Source organism: Coccinella septempunctata, chromosome 2, assembly GCF_907165205.1.
Source record: "Coccinella septempunctata chromosome 2, icCocSept1.1, whole genome shotgun sequence".
Taxonomy (NCBI): domain Eukaryota; kingdom Metazoa; phylum Arthropoda; class Insecta; order Coleoptera; family Coccinellidae; genus Coccinella; species Coccinella septempunctata.
The window spans coordinates 4,415,880-4,434,387 of NC_058190.1; the positions used below are offsets into that span (position 1 = coordinate 4,415,880).

Genomic DNA, 18,508 nt, shown 5'->3' on the forward strand with positions numbered 1-18,508 from the left:
GACGAGAAATAAAACAAAATAATCTTTCGCTGCGCATCATTGATTCAAATCTATTATAAATCAAGCTTACGGTTGAACGTAAAACTTCATTTCACATGTACAGCATATCCCAAATTGTTTGATTTTGGCTATTTCTAGACTAGATGGGTAAAAACTTTGAAAAGAGTCCTGGTCTCGATTTTCGTAAAAAGTCCATTAGTGAAAACCGTTTCACGATTTCTTCATTTGTCTTGAAGATATGACCAAATTTTCATATTTTGTCGATTTCGAAAACGTGCCGTAACTTCTTTTTTTCGAAAATATCTGAAAACGGTAAAAACTTTCTACTGAGACTTTTTTATTGGAAATACGATACCATATTTAACTTTTTTTTATCACTTGTACTAAGGGTGAAAAAAACCCAACTTTGTTATTTTAAATATGAATGCATTCTTTTTTTGGTTTGATAAAATTTAAAAAAAAACTGCTTTTCAAAAAAATATATATGTCGATATATTGCTTCCTTACTCAAGGCAAAAACACCATTTTAGTTAAATTTGCATTTTTGATAGAATTCTATGAAACCATTGACCACAAAATTGTCCACTACCAATAAATCTCCATATCTATGATACGAATTGAAACTTTCCGTTCATAGAAGTTTGAAGTTATGTGGATAGATGAAGTGAGGATCAGTAGTGATGGGCTATTCAATAGACATAATGAACAATATTGGTTAAACCAAAATGAAAATATTTGTAGACATATAAACAGACAAGGACGGTTTGGATTCAATGTATGGCTTGCAATTTTAACGGAAGATTTCTGGGACCTAAAATGTATGAAGAAAATTTGGCTTATTCCAATATTTCAGAGAATTTTGTTGAGGAGTATATTGACAATATTCCTCTCAGTGAATCGAGGTTGCTTTCTTATCAGCAGGATGGCGCACCTACCCATAATTCGCAACGAACTAAAATCAAATTGAATAGTTTATTCGAGAATCAGTGGATGGGAACGGATGGTCCTATTGTCTGGCCTGCAAGATCACCAGACCTCTATCCTTTCGATTTGTTCGTGTGGGGATATGTTAAGAAAAAATTTTCAAGATTCCAGTCATTAATAGGGCTGATTTAGAGTATGGAGTCAGGAACATCATCAGAGACATTTCCCCAGTTATGCTGAACTCAATTTGAGAGCTTTTTATAAGTTATATTAAAATTTATCATAGAAGTTCTATTCGATATTTATTCCAATTGAGTGTAACATGAATTACATGAATTTATTAAAGTTTTTCAAATGAAATTATATGAACGGAAAGTTTCAGTTCGTATCAAAGAGATGGAGTTTCATTGGGAGTGGACAATTTTGAGGTCAATGTCATAGAATTCTATCCAATATAAAAATTTTACTAAAATGATAATTTTGCCTTGAGTGAAGAAGTAATATATCGACATATATATATTTTTGAAAAGCTAATTTTTTTTGGATGATATGAGAAAACAGAATGCATTCATATACAAAATAACGAAGTTGTTTTTTTTCCACCCTTAGTACAAAGGATAAAAAAAATTGAATATAGTATCGTATTTCCAATAAAAAAGTGCCTCTAGAAAGTTTCTACCGTTTTCAGATATTTTCTGAAATAACGAAGTTACGGCTCATTTTGGAAATCGACAAAATATCAAAATTTTGTCATATCTTTTAGGCAAATGAAGATATAGTAAAACGGTTTTCTCTAATGGACTTTTCACAAAAATCGAGCCCAGGATTCATCAATGTTTTTCCCTATCTAGTCTAGAAGTACTAGAAACAGCCAAAATCAAGCAATTTAGGAAACCCTGTCTGTACAGGGTGGGCAAAATTCGTTGTCTACTGAGGAGATCTCGAGAATAATAAGAGCTAGAAGAAAACGGATGACACATTTCCGAGCCTTTTTCAGGGAAACAAAGAATGGTTAAAACCGTAGCTTTCTACGTTTCTTCGTGTTTTTGATATAATATATATAGAATTTAGTTTTTCATATTATATTTGATGAATCTGTTTCGAACATAAGATATCACCAACGTCTGCCAGTTTTCTTATTACTACCATTAATTACTATAAAATAAAAATGAAAAATCAAAGAACCGAACTCTTGAAACTAAGTTGAACGCTATCTAATGAATATTTTACGTTTTGTAAAATAAAAGTCTTCTTCATATTTTCTCGTATAATGCGCGTTTTCGAGTAATTTGATGTTCAAAAATTAAAAAGTATATGTGAAATTTATTGGGTACATTGGCTGAATACAACTCTGTTAAAAAGATTTATAGATGTATAGTGTCACGGATTTATATTGTTATTCTGTGTTGAGAAAGTGGACTACAAATACATGGTTTTTTCCACCCTGGATAAATAAGCTATCAACTTTTTTGGAAAATTTTCCTGGATCTCCCGAGACATACGGTTAGACAAATCAACAATTATTATTATTATAATTATTATAATAAATAGGCACAATATTCATTTTAGAGACGAAAAACAACAAGACCACTTCGGACATCGGACAGTGATAAAATATGCTACAAGGATATTGTAACCAGTCCGGCCCTTGCGGTCGGACCTTTCGAGAACCAGGGCGGTCGCTTCCTTCTGGAAGAATCGCGAAAGGTTCGCGAAGGTACCTGAATGTTTCCGGCGCCTATATAAGCCCAGCGGAGGAGCAGGTAGGGAAGTACAAGTATAGTTACAGTGCAAGCGACTAATGAAAATAAATAGTAGTGTAATAGTTAGTTTGTGAGTTATAAGTGTATTAAGTGTAAATAAATAATTTCAATAAGTTGGACGTTTTAATCAAGCGAAGAAAACGTTACATTGGTGTCAAGTGTGGGGTTCAACATCGCTCGAATTAAATAAATAATTTTGGATATTTGGAGTTCATGCCAGTGACCACAAGACTGCAGAACGCGATGGAGACTCAAGCGGTAATGGACTTTTTGAGAAAATTAAATGAGAAAATGGACGAGAATTCTTGTAAGTTGGAAGAAAATTCTCGAAAATTGAATGAGAAAATGGACGAGAACTCTTGTAAATTGAATGAGAAAATGGACGAGAACTCATGTAAGTTGAATGAACAAATGGAAGAAAATTCTCGAAAATTAAATGAGAAATTGGACGAGAACTCTTGTAAATTGAATGAAAAAATGGACCAGATTAAGGAAAATTGTAATGATGTGGTGAGTCAACTAACAGATAAATTGGATAAGAAACTGGAAACCATAAATGAAAAATTTGATAAAGTAGACGAGAAGTTTGATATAGTGAACGAAAAATTTGACGAAGTTTATGAAAGAGTTGATGAAAAGTTTGACAAAGTTTATGACGACGTTAATGGAAAATTGGAAGAAATGGCAGGAATAGTTGAACATCATTCCAAATTGATAGATTCCTTGAAAAGAATGTCAAACAGAACAGATATTCTGGCTTCAACACCCTACAGCACAGCGAAAGCGGAAAATGACGGCGAAGGTAGTAGAATGAAGATCAAGCCTCCAACTTTTGATGGAAAAATACCCTGGTCGACATACCAAAAACAGTTTGAAGCTGCTGCGCTGGCGAACAATTGGAACGACAACGAAAAAGCCACGGCATTAATTATGCCTCACTTTTCGGTTGTTATCTGATGAAAATCTTGAAGATCTTTCGCGGATGGTCTCATGTTCTAACTTTGATGCAGTCTATGAGTCCCATGATGTTGACATCATGTTTGATCGTTTTTGTGATATTTTGACATCTCTGATCGACTCTGCTTGTCCGCTCAAGAGAACTCGTTCTGTTTCGAGGGGACAGCCTGATTGGATTACGGCTGAGGTCAGGCAAGCGAGTAGTAACCTAAAGAATCTTCATTGGTTGTGCCAGAATCTGAAAACTGATGAGTCCAAACAACAATATAGGAAAGCCAAAAGGCAATACACAAGTCTTTTGAAGCTCACTAAGTCCAACTATTTTGAGGGAGTTCTGGATCACTCGAACAATAAAAATAGGACCATCTGGAATTTAGTCCGAGGTGAATCGGGCACTGATCACTCCTCTCGAAAAATTGTTCTAAAAAGAAATGGTATGATCATCTCCGACCCATCAGAGGTGGCTGAGTGTTTCGGTGAGTATTTCTCCAGTATCAGTGTTATCAGCCTCAGCGAGCACTATGGTAACAACAGGTCCACATCCTGTACGACACAGGTTCTATCAGATAACACCTTTTTTTTCTTACCAGTTTTGCCCGATGATGTTGTGAGCGTCATCAGAAACTTAAAGAACAAAGTTATTTGCGCAAGAGATATAATTTCAATGAGAGCCTTAAAGGCGATAGCTCCTCAGATCTCTGAGCATCTTGCCCACCTCGTCAATGCTTCAATAACATCCGGAAGGTTTCCTTCTGTTCTTAAGACGTCTAAGGTTATCCCTATTTATAAAAAGAAAAATGCAATTGACGATGTAGCTAATTATCGTCCGATATCTATATTGAGCTCTTTGGCGAAGGTGATGGAGAGGCTAGTGTATGAAAGGATGATGAATTACCTCAATAAGTTCTCAACAATAACAAGTTGCCAGCATGGATTTCGAGTTGGTAGGTCAACTGAGACCGCGGCATGTCAACTGGTATAGACTATGTACATGGCTGCCTGGATAGTGGACTTTTTGTGGCAGGGTTGTTTTTCGACGAATCTCGGGCGTTCGATTGTCTGAATTTTGAATTCATCTTGGAAAAACTATACCATCTAGGATTCAGGGGAATTTTTCTCGAATGGGTTAAAAGTTATCTTGCGGATAGAAAAATGTTTGTCTACAGTAATCAAAAAAGTTCTAAAGATTATCCTATTCAAATGGGTGTACCACAGGGATCTGTGTTGGGGCCACTTTTGTTTATTTTATTTGTAAATGATTTACCGGACTCTATTAAAATATACTTCATCATCCTGTTTGATTTTAGAATCTTGTTGTTTGCGGACGACACGTCCTTCTTGATAACAGCATCAAGCTTACGGGAACTAAAGAGTAGATGCGAAATGTTGGTAGAGTATTTTTCGGACTGGTGCCGGAAAAATTCTCTGATACTGAACGTTGATAAGACAAATCTAGTTCACTTTCAGATACGCGAATCTGTTGAAAAGTTGGTTCTTGATCTTCCTCTGGGAAGATTAGAATCTTCTGAGTGTGTGAAGTTTTTGGGCCTGAAGGTTGACAAAAATTTAAATTGGCAGAGTCATACCGAGTCTGTCTGCAAAAAGCTCAGCAGTGCCTTTTTTGCACTGAAACGTTTAAAAAATATATTTCCGCCAGGTGTGTTGATTAGTATTTATTACTCAATGGCATTCTCACATATGAATTACAACGTCATTCTATGGGGATGGTCAGCCGGCGGTAGGGAGGTTTTTATTGCTCAGAAGAGAATAATTCGACTGATCTTTGGTCTCAAACCCCAGGAGTCCTGCAAGCCAATGTTTTTGGAACATAGAATAATGAGCTTTCCATGTATTTATATCTTAAGATCTTTATTACATATTCACAACAATACTCAGTCTCTCATGAAATGCTCTCAATATCATAAATATAATACAAGGCATAAGAACACTATCTCAATCCCTGTGCATAGAACATCAAAATTTGAGAATTCACCTATGTATAGTGGAATTAAACTTTATAACAATCTGCCAAATAGGCTAAAAAATTTAGAATACTATAGATTTAAGAGGGAACTCAAGGAGCTTCTGCTGGAGAAATGTTTCTACAGCAAAAGTGAATTTTTGAGCTCTGTTATTGAATGAAATATATTGTTTTTCTTTTCTTTTGGTTGTAAAATGACTTGTCCTATACATGAACCATGTCTCAAGGGATTAAATAAAATTATTATTATTATTATTATTATTATTATTATTATTATAGCTCTACGAGGAGAGGCACTCAACATTCTACAGACGATCCCGGAGAGTCAACAAGCCTGTTACGAAGTTCTTACATCGAAACTTCAGATGAGATATGGCGATGCTCATCTGCAACAAGTATACCATGCACAAATAAAGAACCGAGTGCAGAAAACAGGGGAAAATCTCCAGGAGTTTGAAGCTGATGTGGCGAGATTAGTCAGGCTGGCTTATCCATCTGCTCCAGATAGCTTCCTGGAACAGCTATCAATCCAGACATTCGTGGATGGGATAAAAGATAGTGAAATACAACAAGCCCTGAGACTAGCACGCCCTAGAACCATTGATGATGCCTTAGCCCAGGCTTTGGAAATTGAGGCAGCGAAGCAAGCGTCGCATAGAGGACACCTTCGTGTTAGACAAGTCCAAGAATCAGACCGATCTATTGAGGACATTGTCAGAGAAGAAATCCGCAGAATATCACAAACTAGGAAAAAGGATACTGTGTGCTGGAACTGCAACAAAAGCGGGCATTTCAAGCGAAACTGTCCAGAATTGGAAAAAGAGTCACAGCAGGGAAACTAAAAAGGGTCGGTGATAAGGGGCATAAATCGACCCAAGCCAAAAATGCCCCCGAAGTGATAATCCGGGGAATAATGTCTAAGGATTTATCAAGCATAGTTATCCCCGGAAAGATAAATGACCGAAATGTGAAAATACTGGTAGACACTGGCTCGACCAAAACTATTGTTCGTCCAGAAATTGCTGAAGGATTCAAGATTCGCCCAGTTAGGATCAAACTTCGAACTGCGTCTGGACAAGAAATACCGACTTATGGATCGATCATCTCCACTATTGAATTGGGAAACACAACAGTTAGCCACGAAGTTCTGGTAGCTGGAATCACGGAAGAAGTTATTCTGGGATTGGACCTTGTTAAGAAGCTTGGATGCCAATTGGATATGAAGAGTGATGTACTTCGGCTAGGAAGTGAAGAGATTCCATTCAATGATGTGGAGGACAAGATATATCGGATTCGACTGACCGAGGACATCACGTTGCCAGGGCGAACTGAAGGCATAGTGACTGGTAGATGTGACGATGTAACGAGGAGTAGCTGCGTGAGAGTAATTGAGCCCTCTGACGATACAACCTTAGCTAAAGGACTACTACTTGGGAAGACCTTGGTAAGGGTAAGAGACAGCATTCCCATCCGATTGCTAAATGTCAACATGTTTCCAGTCACCCTGAAGAAGGATACCTTGATTGGACGTGGTGTACCTGTGTACCATATTTCGGGCGGGATAAGTACTGCAGAAGTCTCAAAATCGCAAAGCAATTCTGAAGAACTGGTGTCCCTCCTCACTTCAAAATGTCAAGAGCTCGACCGATACCAACTACTCGAAGTGAGAAAATTGGTTCAAACGTTCTCCGACGTTTTTGCTATGGACGGAAAAGCAGGGAATACTGATGTTGTGCAGCATAAAATCAATACTGGTGATGCACAACCTATCCGACAGCATCCTAGACGTCTTCCTCTGGCAAAAAGAGAAGAAGCTGAAAGGATTATTGAAGACATGGCGAGAGAAGGTGTAATCGAACCGTCAGATAGCCCCTGGACATCGCCCGTAGTATTAGTGAAGAAGAAGGATGGAACTACTAGATTCTGCGTAGACTATAGGCAGCTCAACCAGGCCACGAAAAAGGACAGCTATCCCTTACCGAGAATTGATGATACCCTGGATACACTCTCGGGATCACGTTGGTTTTCCACCTTGGATCTGAAGAGTGGATATTGGCAGGTTGGCTTGGATCCAAAAGACAAAGAAAAGACTGCCTTCAGTATTGGAACGGGTCTGTGGCAGTTTAAAGTTATGCCTTTCGGTCTATGCAATGCTCCTGCCACATTTGAACGTCTGATGGAGACAATATTGAGAGGGCTCTCCTGGAAAACTTGTCTGGTGTATCTGGATGATGTGATAGTAGTGGGAAAATCATTCCAAGATCACTTACGCAACCTATCCGAGGTTTTCCAGCGACTTCGTGACGCCAACCTAAAGCTAAGTCCTAAAAAATGTAATCTGTTTCGAACAGAAGTGAAATATTTAGGACACGTAGTTTCACGTAGAGGTGTCAAGGTTGATCCGGATAAGATCAAGGCAGTGCAGGAATGGCCTATACCGAAAGACAAGAGTGAGTTGCGGAGTTTCTTAGGCCTTTGCACTTATTATAGAAGATTTGTATCTGGTTTTGCCAACGTTGCCAAGCCGCTGACGAAATTGACGGAAGATGGACAGGAGTACATATGGTCCGATGATTGCACTGAAGCCTTCGAACGATTGAAAAAGGCTCTGGTCACAGCTCCAGTTCTGAGTTACGCAAGGGCTGAAGGTAAATTTGTGCTCGACACCGACGCCAGTAATACAGCCATTGGCGGCGTTCTATCGCAAGTCCAGGATGGACAGGAAAGAGTCATCGGGTACTTCAGCAAGGTGTTGTCCAAACCAGAACGGAATTATTGCGTGACCAGGAGAGAACTTTTAGCAGTCATCAAGTCCGTAGAACATTTCTACAAATATTTGTACGGAAGGAAATTCTTACTAAGAACGGACCATGCTGCTTTGAAATGGCTCCTGAGTTTTAAGAACCCGGAAGGACAAGTGGCTAGATGGATTGAGAGGCTGCAAGAGTATGACTTTGACACTGAACACAGAGCGGGGACTAGCCATCGCAATGCAGACGCGTTATCAAGAAGACCTTGTCCCGAGAATTGCAGCCATTGTTCGCGTCTGGAAGAAAAGATTGATTTGAGGCGGACCACCGTAATCGAAGACGACTGGCTACCTGAAGAAATTCAAAGAGCACAAGAGGAAGATAACGACTTGAAAGTAATCCTGTGTTGGAAGAAGAGCGGTAGACGACCTACTTGGGAAGAAGTATCCAGACTGAGCCAGAATATAAAGTCGTATTGGGCACAATGGGAAACGCTGAAGATTTATGGAGGTCTTCTGAAACGTTGTTGGGAAAATGAAGATGGAACTGAGCAGAGACTTCAGTTGATTGTGCCGAAGAGCCGTATGACAGACATTCTGACCAGACTACATAACGGAACTTCAGGTGGACATTTCGGGATAACCAAGACATTGGAAAAAGTCAGGCAGCGATTCTATTGGCCAAATTGTAAGAGGGACGTTAAAGATTGGTGTAGAAGATGCAAGGTTTGCGCTGCTGCTAACGGACCTTATGGTACAGGAAAAGCACCAATGAAGCAATATAACGTCGGATCTCCCATGGAACGAGTAGCTATCGACATCGCTGGCCCCTTTCCCGAAACAGACCATGGAAACAAGTACATTTTGGTAGCGATGGACTATTTCACGAAATGGGTGGAAGCCTACGGTATTCCTAATCAAGAGGCAAGTACGGTAGCTGATAAATTGGTCAGAGAATTCTTCTGCAAATTTGGAATACCTCTGGAGCTGCATTGTGATCAAGGCCGAAATTTTGAATCGAAGTTATTCCAAGAAGTATGCAGCAAATTGGGAATTCACAAAACAAGGACTACACCTCTTCATCCACAATCAGACGGCATGGTCGAACGAATGAATCGGACCATGGGAAAACATCTAGCCAAAGTAGTTTCTGATCACCAGCGGGATTGGGACGAATATTTACATCTATTCACCATGGCATATAGATCTTCGGTTCAAGAATCTACCAAGGAAACTCCATCCAGTATAATGTTCGGCCGAGAAATAAGGCTGCCTTGCGACTTAGAGTTTGGATGTAAGCCTGGAGAAGACGTAGCTGGGGAGGACTACGTTAGTAAATTAAGGAACAAGCTGGATTACATTCATGACAAGGTACGCAATCAAATGCAGCAAGCAAGTGACCGAATGAAAATGCGCTACGACATCAAGGCTATTGAAGGTGGATTCACCGCTGGAGATCTGGTGTGGCTACATAATCCACAAAGGAGGAAAGGTTTTTCAATAAAGCTGCAGAGACAGTGGGAGGGACCGTATGAAATAATCAAGAGGATAAATGATGTTGTTTACCGAATAAGGAAGCTCCCCAGAGGAAAACCAAAGGTTGTCCATTTCAACCGATTAGCCCCGTACGCGCAGGACGAAGAAGAAGTACGTCTTGTGGAAGCCCCGATGCAAGGTAGGCAGCGATTACCAGAAGTTTATGGATTGTTATGGTGAGACACGCGTTGCACGGTTCAGCGTTACACAGGAAGTACATCAAGATCTCTTTACCGTGTCTGAGGAATACTCTCTCGCTCATTGCGTAGCGGAGGACCTTCGTATGAGCAAAGGAATAGCAAGAGTATTCAGAAATAAATTTGGACGTCAGGAACAACTATTGCGACAGCAGCCAAGAATCGGGAAAGTTCTGAAATTGAAGGCTGAAGGTCGGTTCATTTATTATCTAGTCACCAAGCACAGACATTCCTATCAGAAGCCAATCTATCAGAATCTATGGACGGCACTGCATAGCTTGAAAGAAGACCTTCAACGCTTTGGAGTTAGGAAATTAGCTGTTCCCAAGCTCGGTTGTGGATTGGACCAGCTGAATTGGCGAGTTGTGCGAAGCATGCTGGAGGTGGTATTTCAGGGGACTGGTATACGGATCCTGGTGTGCAGTTTCAACCCAAAGCAGGCCAGGGAGCCTGGAAAAACTGTGGAGTGCTACTTCCATCAGAATGGCTACTGTAGGAATGGTGATGACTGCAAGTTTCGCCACGGTCCTCGGAGAAATTCACTAAATCTGTTCTGGGACAGAACAGGCTTAAGGAGGGGACAGTGTTACCAGTCCGGCCCTTGCGGTCGGACCTTTCGAGAACCAGGGCGGTCGCTTCCTTCTGGAAGAATCGCGAAAGGTTCGCGAAGGTACCTGAATGTTTCCGGCGCCTATATAAGCCCAGCGGAGGAGCAGGTAGGGAAGTACAAGTATAGTTACAGTGCAAGCGACTAGTGGAAATAAATAGTAGTGTAATAGTTAGTTTGTGAGTTATAAGTGTATTAAGTGTAAATAAATAATTTCAATAAGTTGGACGTTTTAATCAAGCGAAGAAAACGTTACAATATATTGAAAAATTCTTAGCCTACTATAGACCCAAACAAAATTTCAGTGTCAAAATATTTCAATTCTCAACATATTCTCCTCTTGGATACATTAATTACAGCAAACCTGCAACGTCTCTAGACCTTTCAAAGAAAATGTTTTTTCTTGCTCTGCAAACCAGACCTCCACAGCTTTTATTACCTACTCGTTGGAAGGATTTTTTCAGTTGAGGACAGATATCTATATGATAATCAGATGGAGCCAAATCTGATGAAAATTTACGACCTTTTGAACTATTTTTCAATTACGGACAGAGATGATAGTCGGATGGAACCAAATCTGGTGAATAAGAAGGGTTTTCTAGTAATTCAAACCCTAAATCACGAATTTTTTCCATGGCAACATAAGATTTGTGTGCAGGGGCGTTGTCCTGCAAAAACAAACACCTTTGGATAGCTTTCCTAGTCTTTTCTCTTTAATTTTTTCCTGTAAATTGGTCAGTGATATCGAATAGTAATCTCCGGTTATTTTTGTACCCTTATCCAAAAAATCAATCTTGATTACTCCATGGCAATCCCAAAAGACTGAAGCAAAAACTTTTCCAGCAGATTTTTCGACACAAAACTTCTTAAGTCTTGGAGAACCAGAGTGTAGCCATTCCATCGACTGTTGCTCTGTTTCTGGATAGAAGAAATGTACCCAAGTCTCATCCATAGTAACAATTCGGTTTATAAAGTCTACATCGTTTTCAAATCGAGCACAGATCGATGCTTCTACCCCTGCACGCTTTTGGTCAACATTCAAACATTTGGGGATTCATTTTGCAGCAATTTTTCTCATGTCCAAATTTACGTGAACTATGAGATGAATGCGTTCGTATGAAATATTCACTGCTTCAGATATCCGTTTTAGCTCAATTCGACGGTCTGATAAAATCACGTCATGAACTGCATCGATATTTTCGGGGACTGACACAGAAACTGGCCTTTCCGATCGGTCATCATCTTCAGTGGAAAATGTACCTCTTTTGAAGCTTGCAGTCAAATTTTTCACGTAAATCTGCTTACCTCTTAACCCTTTTATACAGGTACTTGATGATGGCTCGATACTCCAATTTTTCGATTTTCACAATTTCGGTGGACATCTCTTTATTTTAATTTATTGCGTAACTCTGGTTTACTTTTGTGACCTCAAACTTCACACTGACACTTTTAATGAGTTATTGTTGATTGCTATGGTAATGCAATATTTTTTTTATGCATGGAACTGGTCTACACTAACTAGATATCAATACATCCTCGTATGTGCAATTTTCCTACATGATGAAAGGACTAGAAACAACTGAGTCTGAAAGGCATTCAGGTTAGCTTTGAATTATACACCTTTATGAATTAATTCACTGACAAAAACACCCTTGCAGATCTCTTCCTCTTGATGAGATAAGGAGAGATGAAGCATTTCTTCATTGCCTTGACATGAGTAGCTACAAATTTGAGCATCTGCTTCACATATAACGAAACACGTGTTATGGTTTAACAATTCATGTACTAACAATTAATGAATTCACAACAAGTATCGGTACCATGAGGATATTGGACTGGCGGAAATCTACACTCAGTGTGAACCATAAAAGCATATAGGTTCATTTGAAATTTTCCTCTTGACATCCTGAAAATCTGCATTTCATTCTGAAATAGCCTGTGTATACTCTGCTGGGGAAACCTTTTTTTTTCTTCATTTTAACAACCGATTTCCATCCACTTCCGATTCAGGAATATTTTCTGATCAACCCATATACCCTTTCGAGTCGAATTTATTACCGTAAACGTGACTTTCATCTCGGCTGCCGAATTTTTCCTTTCCAAAGTGGTATTTGCAATACTCGTATCGCCTCTGGAATATCATGTAGCTAGACATTTCTTGCCACGTTTCCTATCCCATGAAATATTGCAGAAATGTGATTCCCTGAAGATATACTATATGAAAAGATTCAGTTTTAAATTGTCTAGCGTTCAATATGTTCCGGAGGCAACGTATTCTGAATGCTGCATCTCTTCAATTCGGCAGGAGAACAGAATCCGACCGGGGTGCACTCAGCAAACATGCAATACCTGCCATTAAAAGTAGCGGAAAAAAAAACAAGCAAAGAACCGACTTATGAAATAGATTTAAAATCTCTGATTTAAATTTTTATTGAAAATAAAAAAATTATAAAATTTTTTTCTCGTGTAACATTAATGTGAATAGCAACATAAGATACATTTTTGAAATCAGCAAAAAAATTGCAACAAGATGAAGGAACTTTCAAATATAGTTTACATTTGAAAAATCAGATCTCCCTGTCGTATCTCGAAAAAGACGGGATCGACAAATTTATTAATATCATATTAGAATTTCTCATAAAAAAGTGCCTGTAGAATAGAACAACGCATTTTGAATACGAGTTCAAATAAGCGAGTTATTCAGCTTCATTGAAAATGACAATTTCTCACTTTTCGTTCATAACTCAAAATCTATGACCGTTAGGCTGGATTTGTTTTCAGATTTGGAATAGTCAGGAAAAAAGAGCTCGAGAATATGTCATCCGTTTTCTTCTAGCTGCTATAGTTCTCGAGATCCCTTCAGTAGACAACGAATTTTGGCCACCCTGTTTTAAATGCGACATAAAGAGAAGCCTGTCAACGTTTGCAATTGCTTGAGAATGACACATATTGGGATTACAAGCTCGAGATGCAATAGTTTCGTCAAATACTCATCGAATTCAAACATTCTTTTAGACTGTCACCGCAGCATGCTTCCCATCGGGACCTATGGATTTGCGGAATAAATGCAGAGATGATATTGTCCGACGAAATTTTGCGCCAGATATCCGAAGACCCAGATATACAAATTTACGAAGAAATTTATCAGGAAGCTCTGAAACGAATTGAATACATCGGCTCGACTATAACTAACCAATTTTTTCGAGCGAATCAGATTTTCATATAGGTGGTTAATCTCGGTATTGCAGACGTGTTCACTCATTAATTTTACACTAACAAGGGAGGGTTTTCTTAAAATGACACTTTGAAGATGATAAAAAGGAACTTTTTTGAAATATCTCCCTTCCTGTACCTCTAATCGTTTCTGTATTCATTATGATAGATAGAGAGGTAGATAGATAGATAGTTTATTCATGTTAACCGCAGTGAAATCTGCTTACATACGTCCAAGAAAGTATACAAACTATAGGTATATAATAAAATACATTAGACTAGAAAATAGACAAAAAAAACAAATAAAAACAGCTATGACAGTAAGAGTGAAATTTTGAAAGAAGTATCAAACACTCACCAATATTACACATTAAAATCAATAGATTTCAAAAAAAAAATAATTTATCGAATACAAACAACGATTTAACAATAAAGTTTCCAAATTATCTTCAAACTGCTTCATAGATAAAGATCAAGGAATGAATATGAAAGTAGTAAATAATTTAATTGTATGCAACTTTTGTCTGAAGCGATTTTGCCCACTCTTAACCGTTTTCGAGTTAGAGGGCGATAAGGGTGAGGAGCTTAGCCATACATGCGATAGGCCCAGGTCAATGTATAAACCCAGTGTAATGTACATTCATTGCCATATATCTCAAAAACAATGAAACGTATAAAAAATTGCTTCGAACAAAATTTGTGAAGAATGTTATGCTCTACAACTTTTTTATGAATGCGAAAACAATTTGAAGCCCAGGAGAGGAGATAATTCCGAAACACCGATTTTTGTGACCTTTACGGCCAAGTTTTATTGTTTCGGCTTGTTGAAACTGTCAGATTACATTTTTCCGTTATTCTTGAATCATTAGCTTCAAAATAAGAAAAAATTCCACCGCGCTCGATAATGTATACGTGACGTTTTTTTTTGCAATTTTGGCGCCCTCCTAGACATTTTTGTCACGCTTAAATTGTCAGATTAAAAGAATATACCTAAACTTCTCAACATTAATTAACCACATATATTTTAATCTGACACGCTCGTTTATGTACAATGATCGTACTATTCTGACAGGCTATCCTAGACAATCCTCCCTATATGCAGATCTAATATTTGGTAGAGGTACTCTACAGGGTCCAAGATAACACACTCGATTAAATCCCGAATTTCTCTCTTCAAATCTCGAAAACGAGACGAAATAAAACTCTCGAAATCGAGACTCTCGTGGGCATCACTACATTCTGGAAGCTAAAGGACAGAGTGTTTCAAAATCACGACCTCAATCTGAAGACCAAGACAGCTTTTTACAAAGCAGTGGTCCACCTAACGCTTCTTTACAGAAGCGAAAGCTTGACGCCCTACAGGCGACACATTAAACAGCTTGAACAAACGCAACAACGTCATTTAAGACAAATAATGCACAAATAATTCAGAAGTCTTGCAGCGCGCGAGTTGTATAAGAATTGAGACTCAAGTAACGAGAGCCCTACTCAGATGGAGCGGCCACATTCTGAGGATACAAGACACAAGATTCCCCAAAATAGCTCTGTATGACGAATTGACAGAGGGGGCCCGAAAACCAGGAGGCAAGTATAAACGGTTTAAGGATACACTACATTAATCCCTAAAATCAGTTAATGGCAATCATAACTGGGAACAACTAGTGTTAGACAGGTCACAGTGGAGGTCTTTGGTCCACAGTGATAATGGAGACTCGAGAAGAATACAGCGGCGGCCAAATCTGGTTGATGACTATTCATGCCCGGAGTGTGGAAGGATCTGTAGGTCACGGTTGCGTCTCTTCAATAACAGGATGGTACACAGTCGCAAGTAGCCCTAAGAAATTATTAAGTTTGATCGCACCGATAGTTTTGCTTTTGAGTCTTTTTATAAATTTATTCTCGGTAACGAGATTCAGCAATGAATGAATGAATGACTACATTCAAAGCTAGACCAAAATGACCAGTCGGATGCATGCTATTAATTTTTCTTTATTTACTTCTATAATAATAATATCAAACCCACAGCAAAAAGTGGGTAGTCCGCATCATTGTTCGAACTGGCTCCATCCTTTATTTCTGTGGCTGAAAACACTTTTGGTACAAATTAAATCACATTGGACCCAACTGCCAGATAGTTTTCTATAAGCAACGGAATACCGAATTCAATTCTTCTCCATCGGAGCTAAGGGCATAATTGAGCTTCGCTGTATTCGACGGACTCTCGTACGAATTAGGTTAGGGAAAAAAGAGATAGGTGAATTCCATCATCATTTGGTTCGGCAATCTGAACAAAAAGCTTTTGTTGTGAGCACAATAACTCGGGAGGTATTTGGACGGCACAGAATGTTCTGAGCATCGCAGTTTTTCATGATAGGAAATTCATGTTAATTTGGTATATACGAAACGGAAAACTTTCGTAGGAACGTTCGCGTGACTGATATACTTTAGTCTATAATACTCGGTTTAGAAACATAATTCAACCTGCTCCAGCGGTAACACAATAGTGGAACCTTTCCTGAAATTTCCTACCATCCTATTATATACAGGGTGATTCATAACTATTGGGCTAAGGACAGATTGTTTGGACCAAAATATGGCGATAGGACCAAATATACCTCAATAAAATATTGCTGTGGAAAAAGATAGGGGTATCTGGATGGTACAGATCGTTTGTCCAACGTAAGTCTACTTTTGTCCACCAAATTTTTTACTTTGTACACCCACAGAACCATAGAAATGGTTGCCAACTTCACATTTGCATAGATGGATTTCTATGGTTCAGTGGATGGACAAATGAAAACAGTGGGTGGACAAAAGTAGACTTATGTTGGACAAACGATCCATACCAATTAAAATACGTTTCTGCATTTTGGAGGTAATGCTCCATAAAATGCACTAAAACAACTTCTTAATCAATTCAGCATTACTGGCATTCCGGAAGCTAAAGGACTGAGTGTTTCAAAATTACGACCTCAATTTGACATCAAGACAGCTGTTTACAAAGCAGTCGTCCTTCAAACGCTTCTTTACGGAAGCGAAAGCTGGACGCCCTACAGGCGACATATCAAACAGCTTGAACAAACGCAACAACGTCATCAAATAATGCACATCAGATGGTTCCACAAAGTTTCGAATGCAGAAGTCTTGCAACGCGCGAGTTCTGTGATGCAAGACACAAGACTCCCCAAAATAGCTCTGTATGGCGAGTTTACAGAGGGATATACTACATCAATCGCTACAATCAGTTAATGCCAATCATAACTGGGAACAACTAGCGTTGAACAACAGATCACAGTGCAGCTCTTTGGTACACAGATATAATGGAGACTTGAGAAGGATACAGTGGCGGCCAGATCTGGTTGGTGACTATCCATGCCCAGAGTATGGAAGGTTTGAGGTTGGGTCTCTTCAGTCACAGGAGAGCACACAGTCGCAACTAGCCCTAAGGAATTATAAGTTTGATCGTATCGATTGTTTTGTTTTTGAGTCCTTCTATAGATTTATTCTCGGTAACGGGATACAGCCAGGGCCGCCGTCAGGAAGGCAAACCGGGCACCTTGCCGGGCGGCACATTCTGGGGGCGGCAAATCAGTTTTTTTCGTCAGAATCGAAAAGACGAACATTATTAATTATTAGAGTGAAATCGAAAAGGCGGCTTTTTGCCCTTGGTCTCCAAACAATTCACATATTCAATTCAATTCAATTCAATTCAATTTATTCATCAAAAGGTATACAACCAAAAAAAAAATATTGAACAATCTTGCAGGAATATGCAGCCTAAGCAAGCTTGTATGCTGTCATACCCTGCAACCACAAGTGATGAACCATTCTCCCTATAACCATATAATGCATTGTAAAATTTCTCAAAGATCCCTAAAACTAAGAAAAAGCAACGCAAAGATAAATGACTAAATGAACGACATGTATATCCAAAACAAAATTACTCCAATAGGGTAGCCTCGAATCTATCAGAATTCAGAATCACACAATTTCGGAGCTGGTATTTAAAAACTCTGCTTTTTACATTTAGCGATGATGCCCTAAGTTCTTGGGGAAGGAGGTTATACAATTTGGGGCCATAATATGCCAGACTCCCCTGTAAGTGTTTTTTATGGAACCGAGGAACAACTAGATCCTTACGCAGAATCTGTCTGGTTTGAAACTCGTGGTGAACAAATTGTTTTTTCTTTTTGATCTGATATAACAATACTTCATAGATGTATAGCTGTTTCAAGCTCAATTGTCCAGATTCTATATAAAGTCTCTTAGTTCCAAACCTTCTACCAACTTTCAAGATTGTTTTAATTATGGCCTTATTGACAACATCAAGACAACCCATGTTATTCCTGTTCACACCACCATACACTATAATGCCGTATCTCAATATTGACAATACAAGTGCCTCATAAACACGAGGACATTTTTCCCTGGATAGAACACTCCTGGTGTTATAAAATATGTAGAACAATTTCTTGAGTCGCCCGACAAGATAGGCAGCGTGTTCACCCCATCTTAGATGCTGATCAACGAGGACCCCTAAATACTTAATTGATATAGTTTTCTCTATTGTCGGGCAACAAC

The 18,508-nt window shown here is 38.8% G+C and overlaps 1 protein-coding gene across 1 annotated transcript in view; it reads right to left on the minus strand.

The window, feature by feature from the left end:
- LOC123307624 (diacylglycerol kinase 1) overlaps positions 1-18,508 on the minus strand; it is a 262,505-nt gene that overhangs the window by 210,468 nt on the left and 33,529 nt on the right. The gene's annotated exons all lie outside the window — the stretch shown is intronic.